Source organism: Bombus pascuorum, chromosome 2 (genome assembly GCF_905332965.1).
Source record: "Bombus pascuorum chromosome 2, iyBomPasc1.1, whole genome shotgun sequence".
Classification (NCBI taxonomy): Eukaryota; Metazoa; Arthropoda; class Insecta; order Hymenoptera; family Apidae; genus Bombus; species Bombus pascuorum.
Window position 1 is genome coordinate 16,338,239 of NC_083489.1, and position 19,118 is coordinate 16,357,356.

Genomic DNA, 19,118 nt, shown 5'->3' on the forward strand with positions numbered 1-19,118 from the left:
AGTACGTAATAGTATATAACGTTATACGTTATTACGTATTTTATATATAACGTTACACGTTAGTACGTAATAGTATATAACGTTATACGTTAGTACGTATTAGCATATAACGTTATACTTCATTGCGTAATAGTATATAACGTTATACGTTATTACGTAATAGTATATAACGTTATACGTTTTTACGTATTAGTATATAACGTTATCCGTCATTACGTAATAGTATATAACGTTATACGTTAGTACGTAATAGTATATAACGTTATACGTTATTACGTATTAGTATTTAACGTTACACGTTATTACGTATTAGCATATAACGTTACACGTCATTACGTATTAGTATATAATGTTGTACGTTAGTACGTAATAGTATATAACGTTATACTTCATTGCGTAATAGTATATAACGTTATACGTTATTACGTAATAGTATATAACGTTATACGTTTTTACGTATTAGTATATAACGTTATACGTCATTACGTAATAGTATATAATGTTGTACGTTAGTACGTAATAGTATATAACGTTATACGCTATTACGTAATATTATATAACGTTACACGTCATTACGTATTAGTATATAACGTTACACGTTATTACGTATTAGTATATAACGTTACACGTTATTACGTATTGGTATATAACGTTACACGTTATTACGTATTAGTATATAATGTTGTACGTTAGTACGTAATAGTATATAACGTTACACGTTAGTACTTAATAGTATATAACGTTATACGTTATTACGTATTAGTATATAACGTTACACGTTATTACGTAATACTATATAACGTTATACGTCAATACGTAATAGTATATAACGTTATACGTTATTACGTATTAGTATATAACGTTACACGTTATTACGTATTAGTATATAACGTTATACGTTATTACGTATTGGTATATAACGTTACACGATTTTACGTATTGGTATATAACGTTACACGTTATTACGTATTAGTATATAACGTTACACGTTATTACGTATTAGTATATAACGTTACACGTTATTACGTATTAGTATATAACGTTACACGTTAGTACGTAATAGTATATAACGTTGTACGTTAGTACGTAATAGTATATAACGTTATACGCTATTACGTAATATTATATAACGTTACACGTCATTACGTATTAGTATATAACGTTACACGTTATTACGTATTAGTATATAACGTTACACGTTATTACGTATTGGTATATAACGTTACACGTTATTACGTATTAGTATATAATGTTGTACGTTAGTACGTAATAGTATATAACGTTACACGTTAGTACTTAATAGTATATAACGTTATACGTTATTACGTATTAGTATATAACGTTACACGTTAGTACGTAATAGTATATAACGTTACACGTTAGTACGTAATAGTATATAACGTTATACGTTATTACGTATTAGTATATAACGTTACACGTTATTACGTAATACTATATAACGTTATACGTCAATACGTAATAGTATATAACGTTATACGTTATTACGTATTAGTATATAACGTTACACGTTATTACGTATTAGTATATAACGTTATACGTTATTACGTATTGGTATATAACGTTACACGATTTTACGTATTAGTATATAACGTTACACGTTATTACGTATTAGTATATAACGTTACACGTTATTACGTAATACTATATAACGTTATACGTCAATACGTAATAGTATATAACGTTATACGTTATTACGTATTAGTATATAACGTTACACGTTATTACGTATTAGTATATAACGTTACACGTTAGTACGTATTAGTATATAACGTTACACGTTATTACGTATTAGTATATAATGTTATACGTTAGTACGTCATAGTATATAACGTTATACGGTATTACGTATTTTATATATAACGTTACACGTTAGTACGTAATAGTATATAACGTTATACGTTATTACGTATTTTATATATAACGTTACACGTTAGTACGTAATAGTATATAACGTTATACGTTAGTACGTATTAGCATATAACGTTATACTTCATTGCGTAATAGTATATAACGTTATACGTTATTACGTAATAGTATATAACGTTATACGTTTTTACGTATTAGTATATAACGTTATCCGTCATTACGTAATAGTATATAACGTTATACGTTAGTACGTAATAGTATATAACGTTATACGTTATTACGTATTAGTATTTAACGTTACACGTTATTACGTATTAGCATATAACGTTACACGTCATTACGTATTAGTATATAATGTTGTACGTTAGTACGTAATAGTATATAACGTTATACTTCATTGCGTAATAGTATATAACGTTATACGTTATTACGTAATAGTACATAACGTTATACGTTTTTACGTATTAGTATATAACGTTATACGTCATTACGTAATAGTATATAATGTTGTACGTTAGTACGTAATAGTATATAACGTTATACGTTATTACGTAATATTATATAACGTTACACGTCATTACGTATTAGTATATAACGTTACACGTTATTACGTATTAGTATATAACGTTACACGTTATTACGTATTGGTATATAACGTTACACGTTATTACGTATTAGTATATAATGTTGTACGTTAGTACGTAATAGTATATAACGTTACACGTTAGTACGTAATAGCATATAACGTTATACGTTATTACGTATTAGTATATAACGTTACACGTTATTACGTAATACTATATAACGTTATACGTCAATACGTAATAGTATATAACGTTATACGTTATTACGTATTAGTATATAACGTTACACGTTATTACGTATTAGTATATAACGTTATACGTTATTACGTATTGGTATATAACGTTACACGATTTTACGTATTAGTATATAACGTTACACGTTATTACGTATTAGTATATAACGTTACACGTTATTACGTATTAGTATATAACGTTACACGTTATTACGTATTAGTATATAACGTTACACGTTAGTACGTAATAGTATATAACGTTATACGTTATTACGTAATACTATATAACGTTATACGTCATTACGTAATAGTATATAACGTTACACATTATTACGTATAAGTATATAACGTTACAAGTCATTACGTATTAGTATATAACGTTATACGTTAGTACGTAATATTATATAACGTTACACGATAGTACGTAATAGTATATGACGTTAGACGTTATTACGTAATAGTATATAACGTTATACGTCATTACGTATTAGTATATAGCGTTATACGTCATTACGTAATAGTATATAACGTTATACGTTAGTACGTCATAGTACATAACGTTACACGTTATTACGTATTAGTATATAACGTTACACGTTATTACGTATTAGTATATAACGTTATACGTTATTACGTATTAGTATATAACGTTACACGATATTACGTATTAGTATATAACGTTACAAGTTATTACGTATTAGTATATAACGTTACACGTTATTACGTATTAGTATATAATGTTATACGTTAGTACGTCATAGTATATAACGTTATACGGTATTACGTATTTTATATATAACGTTACACGTTAGTACGTAATAGTATATAACGTTATACGTTATTACGTATTTTATATATAACGTTACACGTTAGTACGTAATAGTATATAACGTTATACGTTAGTACGTATTAGCATATAACGTTATACTTCATTGCGTAATAGTATATAACGTTATACGTTATTACGTAATAGTATATAACGTTATACGTTTTTACGTATTAGTATATAACGTTATCCGTCATTACGTAATAGTATATAACGTTATACGTTAGTACGTAATAGCATATAACGTTATACGTTATTACGTATTAGTATTTAACGTTACACGTTAGTACGTATTAGCATATAACGTTACACGTCATTACGTATTAGAATATAATGTTGTACGTTAGTACGTAATAGTATATAACGTTACACGTTATTACGTATTAGTATATAACGTTACACGTTATTACGTATTGGTATATAACGTTACACGTTATTACGTATTAGTATATAATGTTGTACGTTAGTACGTAATAGTATATAACGTTACACGTTAGTACGTAATAGTATATAACGTTATACGTTATTACGTATTAGTATATAACGTTACACGTTATTACGTAATACTATATAACGTTATACGTCAATACGTAATAGTATATAACGTTATACGTTATTACGTATTAGTATATAACGTTACACGTTATTACGTATTAGTATATAACGTTATACGTTATTACGTATTGGTATATAACGTTACACGATTTTACGTATTAGTATATAACGTTACACGTTATTACGTATTAGTATATAACGTTACACGTTATTACGTATTAGTATATAACGTTACACGTTATTACGTATTAGTATATAACGTTACACGTTAGTACGTAATAGTATATAACGTTATACGTTAGTACGTAATATTATATAACGTTACACGTTAGTACGTAATAGTATATAACGTTATACGTTATTACGTATTAGTATTTAACGTTACACGTTATTACGTATTAGCATATAACGTTACACGTCATTACGTATTAGTATATAATGTTGTACGTTAGTACGTAATAGTATATAACGTTATACTTCATTGCGTAATAGTATATAACGTTATACGTTATTACGTAATAGTATATAACGTTATACGTTTTTACATATTAGTATATAACGTTATACGTCATTACGTAATAGTATATAATGTTGTACGTTAGTACGTAATAGTATATAACGTTATACGCTATTACGTAATACTATATAACGTTATACTTCATTGCGTAATAGTATATAACGTTATACGTTATTACGTAATAGTATATAACGTTATACGTTTTTACGTATTAGTATATAACGTTATACGTCATTACGTAATAGTATATAATGTTGTACGTTAGTACGTAATAGTATATAACGTTATACGCTATTACGTAATATTATATAACGTTACACGTCATTACGTATTAGTATATAACGTTACACGTTATTACGTATTAGTATATAACGTTACACGTTATTACGTAATAGTATATAACGTCATACGTCATTACGTATTAGTATATAGCGTTATACGTCATTACGTAATAGTATATAACGTTATACGTTAGTACGTCATAGTACATAACGTTACACGTTATTACGTATTAGTATATAACGTTACACGTTATTACGTATTAGTATATAACGTTATACGTTATTACGTATTGGTATATAACGTTACACGATATTACGTATTAGTATATAACGTTACAAGTTATTACGTATTAGTATATAACGTTACACGTTATTACGTATTAGTATATAATGTTATACGTTAGTACGTCATAGTATATAACGTTATACGGTATTACGTATTTTATATATAACGTTACACGTTAGTACGTAATAGTATATAACGTTATACGTTATTACGTATTTTATATATAACGTTACACGTTAGTACGTAATAGTATATAACGTTATACGTTAGTACGTATTAGCATATAACGTTATACTTCATTGCGTAATAGTATATAACGTTATACGTTATTACGTAATAGTATATAACGTTATACGTTTTTACGTATTAGTATATAACGTTATCCGTCATTACGTAATAGTATATAACGTTATACGTTAGTACGTAATAGTATATAACGTTATACATTATTACGTATTAGTATATAACGTTACACGTTATTACGTATTAGCATATAACGTTACACGTTATTACGTATTAGTATATAATGTTATACGTTAGTACGTAATAGTATATAACGTTATACGTTAGTACGTATTAGCATATAACGTTATACTTCATTGCGTAATAGTATATAACGTTATACGTTATTACGTAATTGTATATAACGTTATACGTTTTTACGTATTAGTATATAACGTTATACGTCATTACGTAATAGTATATAACGTTATACGTTAGTACGTAATAGTATATAACGTTATACGTTATTCCGTATTAGTATATAACGTTACACGTCATTACGCAACAGTATATAACGTTATACGTTATTACGTATTGGTATATAACGTTACACGTCATTACGCAGCAGTATATAACGTTATACGTTATTACGTATTGGTATATAACGTTACACGATATTACGTAATAGTATATAACGTTACACGTTATTACGTATTAGTATATAACGTTACACGTTATTACGTATTAGTATATAATGTTGTACGTTAGTACGTAATAGTATATAACGTTATACGTTATTACGTAATACTATATAACGTTATACGTCATTACGTATTAGTACATAACGTTACACGTTATTACGTATTAGTATATAACGTTACACGTTATTACGTATTGGTATATAACGTTACACGTTATTACGTATTAGTATATAATGTTGTACGTTAGTACGTAATAGTATATAACGTTACACGTTAGTACGTAATAGTATATAACGTTATACGTTATTACGTATTAGTATATAACGTTACACGTTATTACGTAATACTATATAACGTTATACGTCATTACGTATTAGTATATAGCGTTATACGTCATTACGTAATAGTATATAACGTTATACGTTAGTACGTCATAGTACATAACGTTACACGTTATTACGTATTAGTATATAACGTTACACGTTATTACGTATTGGTATATAACGTTACACGTTATTACGTATTAGTATATAATGTTGTACGTTAGTACGTAATAGTATATAACGTTACACGTTAGTACGTAATAGTATATAACGTTACACGTCATTACGTATTAGTATATAACGTTACACGTTATTACGTATTAGTATATAACGTTACACGTTATTACGTATTGGTATATAACGTTACACGTTATTACGTATTGGTATATAACGTTACACGTTAGTACGTAATAGTATATAACGTTACACGTTAGTACGTAATAGTATATAACGTTATACGTTATTACGTATTAGTATATAACGTTACACGTTATTACGTAATAGTATATAACGTTACAAGTCATTACGTATTAGTATATAACGTTATACGTTAGTACGTAATATTATATAACGTTACACGTTAGTACGTAATAGTATATGACGTTAGACGTTATTACGTAATAGTATATAACGTTATACGTCATTACGTATTAGTATATAGCGTTATACGTCATTACGTAATAGTATATAACGTTACACGTTATTACGTATAAGTATATAACGTTACAAGTCATTACGTATTAGTATATAACGTTATACGTTAGTACGTAATATTATATAACGTTACACGTTAGTACGTAATAGTATATGACGTTAGACGTTATTACGTAATAGTATATAACGTTATACGTCATTACGTATTAGTATATAGCGTTATACGTCATTACGTAATAGTATATAACGTTATACGTTAGTACGTCATAGTACATAACGTTACACGTTATTACGTATTGGTATATAACGTTACACGGTATTACGTATTAGTATATAACGTTATACGTTATTACGTATTGGTATATAACGTTACACGTTATTACGTATTAGTATATAATGTTGTACGTTAGTACGTAATAGTATATAACGTTACACGTTAGTACGTAATAGTATATAACGTTATACGTTATTACGTATTAGTATATAACGTTATACGTCATTACGTATTAGTATATAGCGTTATACGTCATTACGTAATAGTATATAACGTTATACGTTAGTACGTCATAGTACATAACGTTACACGTTATTACGTATTAGTATATAACGTTACACGTTATTACGTATTAGTATATAACGTTACACGTTATTACGTATTGGTATATAACGTTACACGATATTACGTATTAGTATATAACGTTACACGTTATTACGTATTAGTATATAACGTTACACGTTATTACGTATTAGTATATAACGTTACACGTTATTACGTAACACTATATAACGTTATACGTCAATACGTAATAGTATATAACGTTATACGTTATTACGTATTAGTATATAACGTTACACGTTATTACGTATTAGTATATAACGTTACACGTTATTACGTATTAGTATATAACGTTATACGTTATTACGTATTGGTATATAACGTTACACGATTTTACGTATTAGTATATAACCTTACACGTTATTACGTATTAGTATATAACGTTACACGTTATTACGTGTTAGTATATAACGTTACACGTTATTACGTATTAGTATATAACGTTACACGTTAGTAAGTAATAGTATATAACGTTATACGTTATTACGTAATACTATATAACGTTATACGTCATTACGTAATAGTATATAACGTTACACGTTATTACGTATAAGTATATAACGTTACAAGTCATTACGTATTAGTATATAACGTTATACGTTAGTACGTAATATTATATAACGTTACACGATAGTACGTAATAGTATATGACGTTAGACGTTATTACGTAATAGTATATAACGTTATACGTCATTACCTATTAGTATATAGCGTTATACGTCATTACGTAATAGTATATAACGTTATACGTTAGTACGTCATAGTACATAACGTTACACGTTATTACGTATTAGTATATAACGTTACACGTTATTACGTATTAGTATATAACGTTATACGTTATTACGTATTAGTATATAACGTTACACGATATTACGTATTAGTATATAACGTTACAAGTTATTACGTATTAGTATATAACGTTACACGTTATTACGTATTAGTATATAACGTTATACGTTAGTACGTCATAGTATATAACGTTATACGGTATTACGTATTTTATATATAACGTTACACGTTAGTACGTAATAGTATATAACGTTATACGTTATTACGTATTTTATATATAACGTTACACGTTAGTACGTAATAGTATATAACGTTATACGTTAGTACGTAATAGTATATAACGTTATACGTTAGTACGTCATAGTACATAACGTTACACGTTATTACGTATTAGTATATAACGTTACACGTTATTACGTATTAGTATATAACGTTACACGTTATTACGTATTAGTATATAACGTTACACGTTAGTACGTAATAGTATATAACGTTATACGTCATTACGTAACAGTATATAACGTTACACGTTATTACGTATTAGTATATAACGTTACACGTTATTACGTATTAGTATATAACGTTACACGTTAGTACGTAATAGTATATAACGTTGTACGTTAGTACGTAATAGTATATAACGTTATACGCTATTACGTAATATTATATAACGTTACACGTCATTACGTATTAGTATATAACGTTACACGTTATTACGTATTAGTATATAACGTTACACGTTATTACGTATTGGTATATAACGTTACACGTTATTACGTATTGGTATATAATGTTGTACGTTAGTACGTAATAGTATATAACGTTACACGTTAGTACTTAATAGTATATAACGTTATACGTTATTACGTATTAGTATATAACGTTACACGTTAGTACGTAATAGTATATAACGTTACACGTTAGTACGTAATAGTATATAACGTTATACGTTATTACGTATTAGTATATAACGTTACACGTTATTACGTAATACTATATAACGTTATACGTCAATACGTAATAGTATATAACGTTATACGTTATTACGTATTAGTATATAACGTTACACGTTATTACGTATTAGTATATAACGTTATACGTTATTACGTATTGGTATATAACGTTACACGATTTTACGTATTAGTATATAACGTTACACGTTATTACGTATTAGTATATAACGTTACACGTTATTACGTAATACTATATAACGTTATACGTCAATACGTAATAGTATATAACGTTATACGTTATTACGTATTAGTATATAACGTTACACGTTATTACGTATTAGTATATAACGTTACACGTTAGTACGTATTAGTATATAACGTTACACGTTATTACGTATTAGTATATAATGTTATACGTTAGTACGTCATAGTATATAACGTTATACGGTATTACGTATTTTATATATAACGTTACACGTTAGTACGTAATAGTATATAACGTTATACGTTATTACGTATTTTATATATAACGTTACACGTTAGTACGTAATAGTATATAACGTTATACGTTAGTACGTATTAGCATATAACGTTATACTTCATTGCGTAATAGTATATAACGTTATACGTTATTACGTAATAGTATATAACGTTATACGTTTTTACGTATTAGTATATAACGTTATCCGTCATTACGTAATAGTATATAACGTTATACGTTAGTACGTAATAGTATATAACGTTATACGTTATTACGTATTAGTATTTAACGTTACACGTTATTACGTATTAGCATATAACGTTACACGTCATTACGTATTAGTATATAATGTTGTACGTTAGTACGTAATAGTATATAACGTTATACTTCATTGCGTAATAGTATATAACGTTATACGTTATTACGTAATAGTACATAACGTTATACGTTTTTACGTATTAGTATATAACGTTATACGTCATTACGTAATAGTATATAATGTTGTACGTTAGTACGTAATAGTATATAACGTTATACGTTATTACGTAATATTATATAACGTTACACGTCATTACGTATTAGTATATAACGTTACACGTTATTACGTATTAGTATATAACGTTACACGTTATTACGTATTGGTATATAACGTTACACGTTATTACGTATTAGTATATAATGTTGTACGTTAGTACGTAATAGTATATAACGTTACACGTTAGTACGTAATAGCATATAACGTTATACGTTATTACGTATTAGTATATAACGTTACACGTTATTACGTAATACTATATAACGTTATACGTCAATACGTAATAGTATATAACGTTATACGTTATTACGTATTAGTATATAACGTTACACGTTATTACGTATTAGTATATAACGTTATACGTTATTACGTATTGGTATATAACGTTACACGATTTTACGTATTAGTATATAACGTTACACGTTATTACGTATTAGTATATAACGTTACACGTTATTACGTATTAGTATATAACGTTACACGTTATTACGTATTAGTATATAACGTTACACGTTAGTACGTAATAGTATATAACGTTATACGTTATTACGTAATACTATATAACGTTATACGTCATTACGTAATAGTATATAACGTTACACATTATTACGTATAAGTATATAACGTTACAAGTCATTACGTATTAGTATATAACGTTATACGTTAGTACGTAATATTATATAACGTTACACGATAGTACGTAATAGTATATGACGTTAGACGTTATTACGTAATAGTATATAACGTTATACGTCATTACGTATTAGTATATAGCGTTATACGTCATTACGTAATAGTATATAACGTTATACGTTAGTACGTCATAGTACATAACGTTACACGTTATTACGTATTAGTATATAACGTTACACGTTATTACGTATTAGTATATAACGTTATACGTTATTACGTATTAGTATATAACGTTACACGATATTACGTATTAGTATATAACGTTACAAGTTATTACGTATTAGTATATAACGTTACACGTTATTACGTATTAGTATATAATGTTATACGTTAGTACGTCATAGTATATAACGTTATACGGTATTACGTATTTTATATATAACGTTACACGTTAGTACGTAATAGTATATAACGTTATACGTTATTACGTATTTTATATATAACGTTACACGTTAGTACGTAATAGTATATAACGTTATACGTTAGTACGTATTAGCATATAACGTTATACCTCATTGCGTAATAGTATATAACGTTATACGTTATTACGTAATAGTATATAACGTTATACGTTTTTACGTATTAGTATATAACGTTATCCGTCATTACGTAATAGTATATAACGTTATACGTTAGTACGTAATAGCATATAACGTTATACGTTATTACGTATTAGTATTTAACGTTACACGTTAGTACGTATTAGCATATAACGTTACACGTCATTACGTATTAGAATATAATGTTGTACGTTAGTACGTAATAGTATATAACGTTACACGTTATTACGTATTAGTATATAACGTTACACGTTATTACGTATTGGTATATAACGTTACACGTTATTACGTATTAGTATATAATGTTGTACGTTAGTACGTAATAGTATATAACGTTACACGTTAGTACGTAATAGTATATAACGTTATACGTTATTACGTATTAGTATATAACGTTACACGTTATTACGTAATACTATATAACGTTATACGTCAATACGTAATAGTATATAACGTTATACGTTATTACGTATTAGTATATAACGTTACACGTTATTACGTATTAGTATATAACGTTATACGTTATTACGTATTGGTATATAACGTTACACGATTTTACGTATTAGTATATAACGTTACACGTTATTACGTATTAGTATATAACGTTACACGTTATTACGTATTAGTATATAACGTTACACGTTATTACGTATTAGTATATAACGTTACACGTTAGTACGTAATAGTATATAACGTTATACGTTAGTACGTAATATTATATAACGTTACACGTTAGTACGTAATAGTATATAACGTTATACGTTATTACGTATTAGTATTTAACGTTACACGTTATTACGTATTAGCATATAACGTTACACGTCATTACGTATTAGTATATAATGTTGTACGTTAGTACGTAATAGTATATAACGTTATACTTCATTGCGTAATAGTATATAACGTTATACGTTATTACGTAATAGTATATAACGTTATACGTTTTTACATATTAGTATATAACGTTATACGTCATTACGTAATAGTATATAATGTTGTACGTTAGTACGTAATAGTATATAACGTTATACGCTATTACGTAATACTATATAACGTTATACTTCATTGCGTAATAGTATATAACGTTATACGTTATTACGTAATAGTATATAACGTTATACGTTTTTACGTATTAGTATATAACGTTATACGTCATTACGTAATAGTATATAATGTTGTACGTTAGTACGTAATAGTATATAACGTTATACGCTATTACGTAATATTATATAACGTTACACGTCATTACGTATTAGTATATAACGTTACACGTTATTACGTATTAGTATATAACGTTACACGTTATTACGTAATAGTATATAACGTCATACGTCATTACGTATTAGTATATAGCGTTATACGTCATTACGTAATAGTATATAACGTTATACGTTAGTACGTCATAGTACATAACGTTACACGTTATTACGTATTAGTATATAACGTTACACGTTATTACGTATTAGTATATAACGTTATACGTTATTACGTATTGGTATATAACGTTACACGATATTACGTATTAGTATATAACGTTACAAGTTATTACGTATTAGTATATAACGTTACACGTTATTACGTATTAGTATATAATGTTATACGTTAGTACGTCATAGTATATAACGTTATACGGTATTACGTATTTTATATATAACGTTACACGTTAGTACGTAATAGTATATAACGTTATACGTTATTACGTATTTTATATATAACGTTACACGTTAGTACGTAATAGTATATAACGTTATACGTTAGTACGTATTAGCATATAACGTTATACTTCATTGCGTAATAGTATATAACGTTATACGTTATTACGTAATAGTATATAACGTTATACGTTTTTACGTATTAGTATATAACGTTATCCGTCATTACGTAATAGTATATAACGTTATACGTTAGTACGTAATAGTATATAACGTTATACATTATTACGTATTAGTATATAACGTTACACGTTATTACGTATTAGCATATAACGTTACACGTTATTACGTATTAGTATATAATGTTATACGTTAGTACGTAATAGTATATAACGTTATACGTTAGTACGTATTAGCATATAACGTTATACTTCATTGCGTAATAGTATATAACGTTATACGTTATTACGTAATTGTATATAACGTTATACGTTTTTACGTATTAGTATATAACGTTATACGTCATTACGTAATAGTATATAACGTTATACGTTAGTACGTAATAGTATATAACGTTATACGTTATTCCGTATTAGTATATAACGTTACACGTCATTACGCAACAGTATATAACGTTATACGTTATTACGTATTGGTATATAACGTTACACGTCATTACGCAGCAGTATATAACGTTATACGTTATTACGTATTGGTATATAACGTTACACGATATTACGTAATAGTATATAACGTTACACGTTATTACGTATTAGTATATAACGTTACACGTTATTACGTATTAGTATATAATGTTGTACGTTAGTACGTAATAGTATATAACGTTATACGTTATTACGTAATACTATATAACGTTATACGTCATTACGTATTAGTACATAACGTTACACGTTATTACGTATTAGTATATAACGTTACACGTTATTACGTATTGGTATATAACGTTACACGTTATTACGTATTAGTATATAATGTTGTACGTTAGTACGTAATAGTATATAACGTTACACGTTAGTACGTAATAGTATATAACGTTATACGTTATTACGTATTAGTATATAACGTTACACGTTATTACGTAATACTATATAACGTTATACGTCATTACGTATTAGTATATAGCGTTATACGTCATTACGTAATAGTATATAACGTTATACGTTAGTACGTCATAGTACATAACGTTACACGTTATTACGTATTAGTATATAACGTTACACGTTATTACGTATTGGTATATAACGTTACACGTTATTACGTATTAGTATATAATGTTGTACGTTAGTACGTAATAGTATATAACGTTACACGTTAGTACGTAATAGTATATAACGTTACACGTCATTACGTATTAGTATATAACGTTACACGTTATTACGTATTAGTATATAACGTTACACGTTATTACGTATTGGTATATAACGTTACACGTTATTACGTATTGGTATATAACGTTACACGTTAGTACGTAATAGTATATAACGTTACACGTTAGTACGTAATAGTATATAACGTTATACGTTATTACGTATTAGTATATAACGTTACACGTTATTACGTAATAGTATATAACGTTACAAGTCATTACGTATTAGTATATAACGTTATACGTTAGTACGTAGTATTATATAACGTTACACGTTAGTACGTAATAGTATATGACGTTAGACGTTATTACGTAATAGTATATAACGTTATACGTCATTACGTATTAGTATATAGCGTTATACGTCATTACGTAATAGTATATAACGTTACACGTTATTACGTATAAGTATATAACGTTACAAGTCATTACGTATTAGTATATAACGTTATACGTTAGTACGTAATATTATATAACGTTACACGTTAGTACGTAATAGTATATGACGTTAGACGTTATTACGTAATAGTATATAACGTTATACGTCATTACGTATTAGTATATAGCGTTATACGTCATTACGTAATAGTATATAACGTTATACGTTAGTACGTCATAGTACATAACGTTACACGTTATTACGTATTGGTATATAACGTTACACGGTATTACGTATTAGTATATAACGTTATACGTTATTACGTATTGGTATATAACGTTACACGTTATTACGTATTAGTATATAATGTTGTACGTTAGTACGTAATAGTATATAACGTTACACGTTAGTACGTAATAGTATATAACGTTATACGTTATTACGTATTAGTATATAACGTTATACGTCATTACGTATTAGTATATAGCGTTATACGTCATTACGTAATAGTATATAACGTTATACGTTAGTACGTCATAGTACATAACGTTACACGTTATTACGTATTAGTATATAACGTTACACGTTATTACGTATTAGTATATAACGTTATACGTTATTACGTATTGGTATATAACGTTACACGATATTACGTATTAGTATATAACGTTACACGTTATTACGTATTAGTATATAACGTTACACGTTATTACGTAATACTATATAACGTTATACGTCAATACGTAATAGTATATAACGTTATACGTTATTACGTATTAGTATATAACGTTACACGTTATTACGTATTAGTATATAACGTTATACGTTATTACGTATTGGTATATAACGTTACACGATTTTACGTATTAGTATATAACCTTACACGTTATTACGTATTAGTATATAACGTTACACGTTATTACGTGTTAGTATATAACGTTACACGTTATTACGTATTAGTATATAACGTTACACGTTAGTAAGTAATAGTATATAACGTTATACGTTATTACGTAATACTATATAACGTTATACGTCATTACGTAATAGTATATAACGTTACACGTTATTACGTATAAGTATATAACGTTACAAGTCATTACGTATTAGTATATAACGTTATACGTTAGTACGTAATATTATATAACGTTACACGATAGTACGTAATAGTATATGACGTTAGACGTTATTACGTAATAGTATATAACGTTATACGTCATTACCTATTAGTATATAGCGTTATACGTCATTACGTAATAGTATATAACGTTATACGTTAGTACGTCATAGTACATAACGTTACACGTTATTACGTATTAGTATATAACGTTACACGTTATTACGTATTAGTATATAACGTTATACGTTATTACGTATTAGTATATAACGTTACACGATATTACGTATTAGTATATAACGTTACAAGTTATTACGTATTAGTATATAACGTTACACGTTATTACGTATTAGTATATAATGTTATACGTTAGTACGTCATAGTATATAACGTTATACGGTATTACGTATTTTATATATAACGTTACACGTTAGTACGTAATAGTATATAACGTTATACGTTATTACGTATTTTATATATAACGTTACACGTTAGTACGTAATAGTATATAACGTTATACGTTAGTACGTAATAGTATATAACGTTATACGTCATTACGTAATAGTATATAACGTTATACGTTAGTACGTCATAGTACATAACGTTACACGTTATTACGTATTAGTATATAACGTTACACGTTATTACGTATTAGTATATAACGTTACACGTTATTACGTATTAGTATATAACGTTACACGTTAGTACGTAATAGTATATAACGTTATACGTCATTACGTAACAGTATATAACGTTATACGTTAGTACGTCATAGTACATAACGTTACACGTTATTACGTATTAGTATATAACGTTACACGTTATTACGTATTAGTATATAACGTTATACGTTATTACGTATTAGTATATAACGTTACACGATATTACGTATTAGTATATAACGTTACAAGTTATTACGTATTAGTATATAACGTTACACGTTATTACGTATTAGTATATAATGTTATACGTTAGTACGTCATAGTATATAACGTTATACGGTATTACGTATTTTATATATAACGTTACACGTTAGTACGTAATAGTATATAACGTTATACGTTATTACGTATTTTATATATAACGTTACACGTTAGTACGTAATAGTATATAACGTTATACGTTAGTACGTATTAGCATATAACGTTATACTTCATTGCGTAATAGTATATAACGTTATACGTTATTACGTAATAGTATATAACGTTATACGTTTTTACGTATTAGTATATAACGTTATCCGTCATTACGTAATAGTATATAACGTTATACGTTAGTACGTAATAGTATATAACGTTATACGTTATTACGTATTAGTATTTAACGTTACACGTTATTACGTATTAGCATATAACGTTACACGTCATTACGTATTAGTATATAATGTTGTACGTTAGTACGTAATAGTATATAACGTTATACTTCATTGCGTAATAGTATATAACGTTATACGTTATTACGTAATAGTATATAACGTTATACGTTTTTACGTATTAGTATATAACGTTATACGTCATTACGTAATAGTATATAATGTTGTACGTTAGTACGTAATAGTATATAACGTTATACGCTATTACGTAATATTATATAACGTTACACGTCATTACGTATTAGTATATAACGTTACACGTTATTACGTATTAGTATATAACGTTACACGTTATTACGTATTGGTATATAACGTTACACGTTATTACGTATTAGTATATAATGTTGTACGTTAGTACGTAATAGTATATAACGTTACACGTTAGTACTTAATAGTATATAACGTTATACGTTATTACGTATTAGTATATAACGTTACACGTTATTACGTAATACTATATAACGTTATACGTCAATACGTAATAGTATATAACGTTATACGTTATTACGTATTAGTATATAACGTTACACGTTATTACGTATTAGTATATAACGTTATACGTTATTACGTATTGGTATATAACGTTACACGATTTTACGTATTGGTATATAACGTTACACGTTATTACGTATTAGTATATAACGTTACACGTTATTACGTATTAGTATATAACGTTACACGTTATTACGTATTAGTATATAACGTTACACGTTAGTACGTAATAGTATATAACGTTGTACGTTAGTACGTAATAGTATATAACGTTATACGCTATTACGTAATATTATATAACGTTACACGTCATTACGTATTAGTATATAACGTTACACGTTATTACGTATTAGTATATAACGTTACACGTTATTACGTATTGGTATATAACGTTACACGTTATTACGTATTAGTATATAATGTTGTACGTTAGTACGTAATAGTATATAACGTTACACGTTAGTACTTAATAGTATATAACGTTATACGTTATTACGTATTAGTATATAACGTTACACGTTAGTACGTAATAGTATATAACGTTACACGTTAGTACGTAATAGTATATAACGTTATACGTTATTACGTATTAGTATATAACGTTACACGTTATTACGTAATACTATATAACGTTATACGTCAATACGTAATAGTATATAACGTTATACGTTATTACGTATTAGTATATAACGTTACACGTTATTACGTATTAGTATATAACGTTATACGTTATTACGTATTGGTATATAACGTTACACGATTTTACGTATTAGTATATAACGTTACACGTTATTACGTATTAGTATATAACGTTACACGTTATTACGTAATACTATATAACGTTATACGTCAATACGTAATAGTATATAACGTTATACGTTATTACGTATTAGTATATAACGTTACACGTTATTACGTATTAGTATATAACGTTACACGTTAGTACGTATTAGTATATAACGTTACACGTTATTACGTATTAGTATATAATGTTATACGTTAGTACGTCATAGTATATAA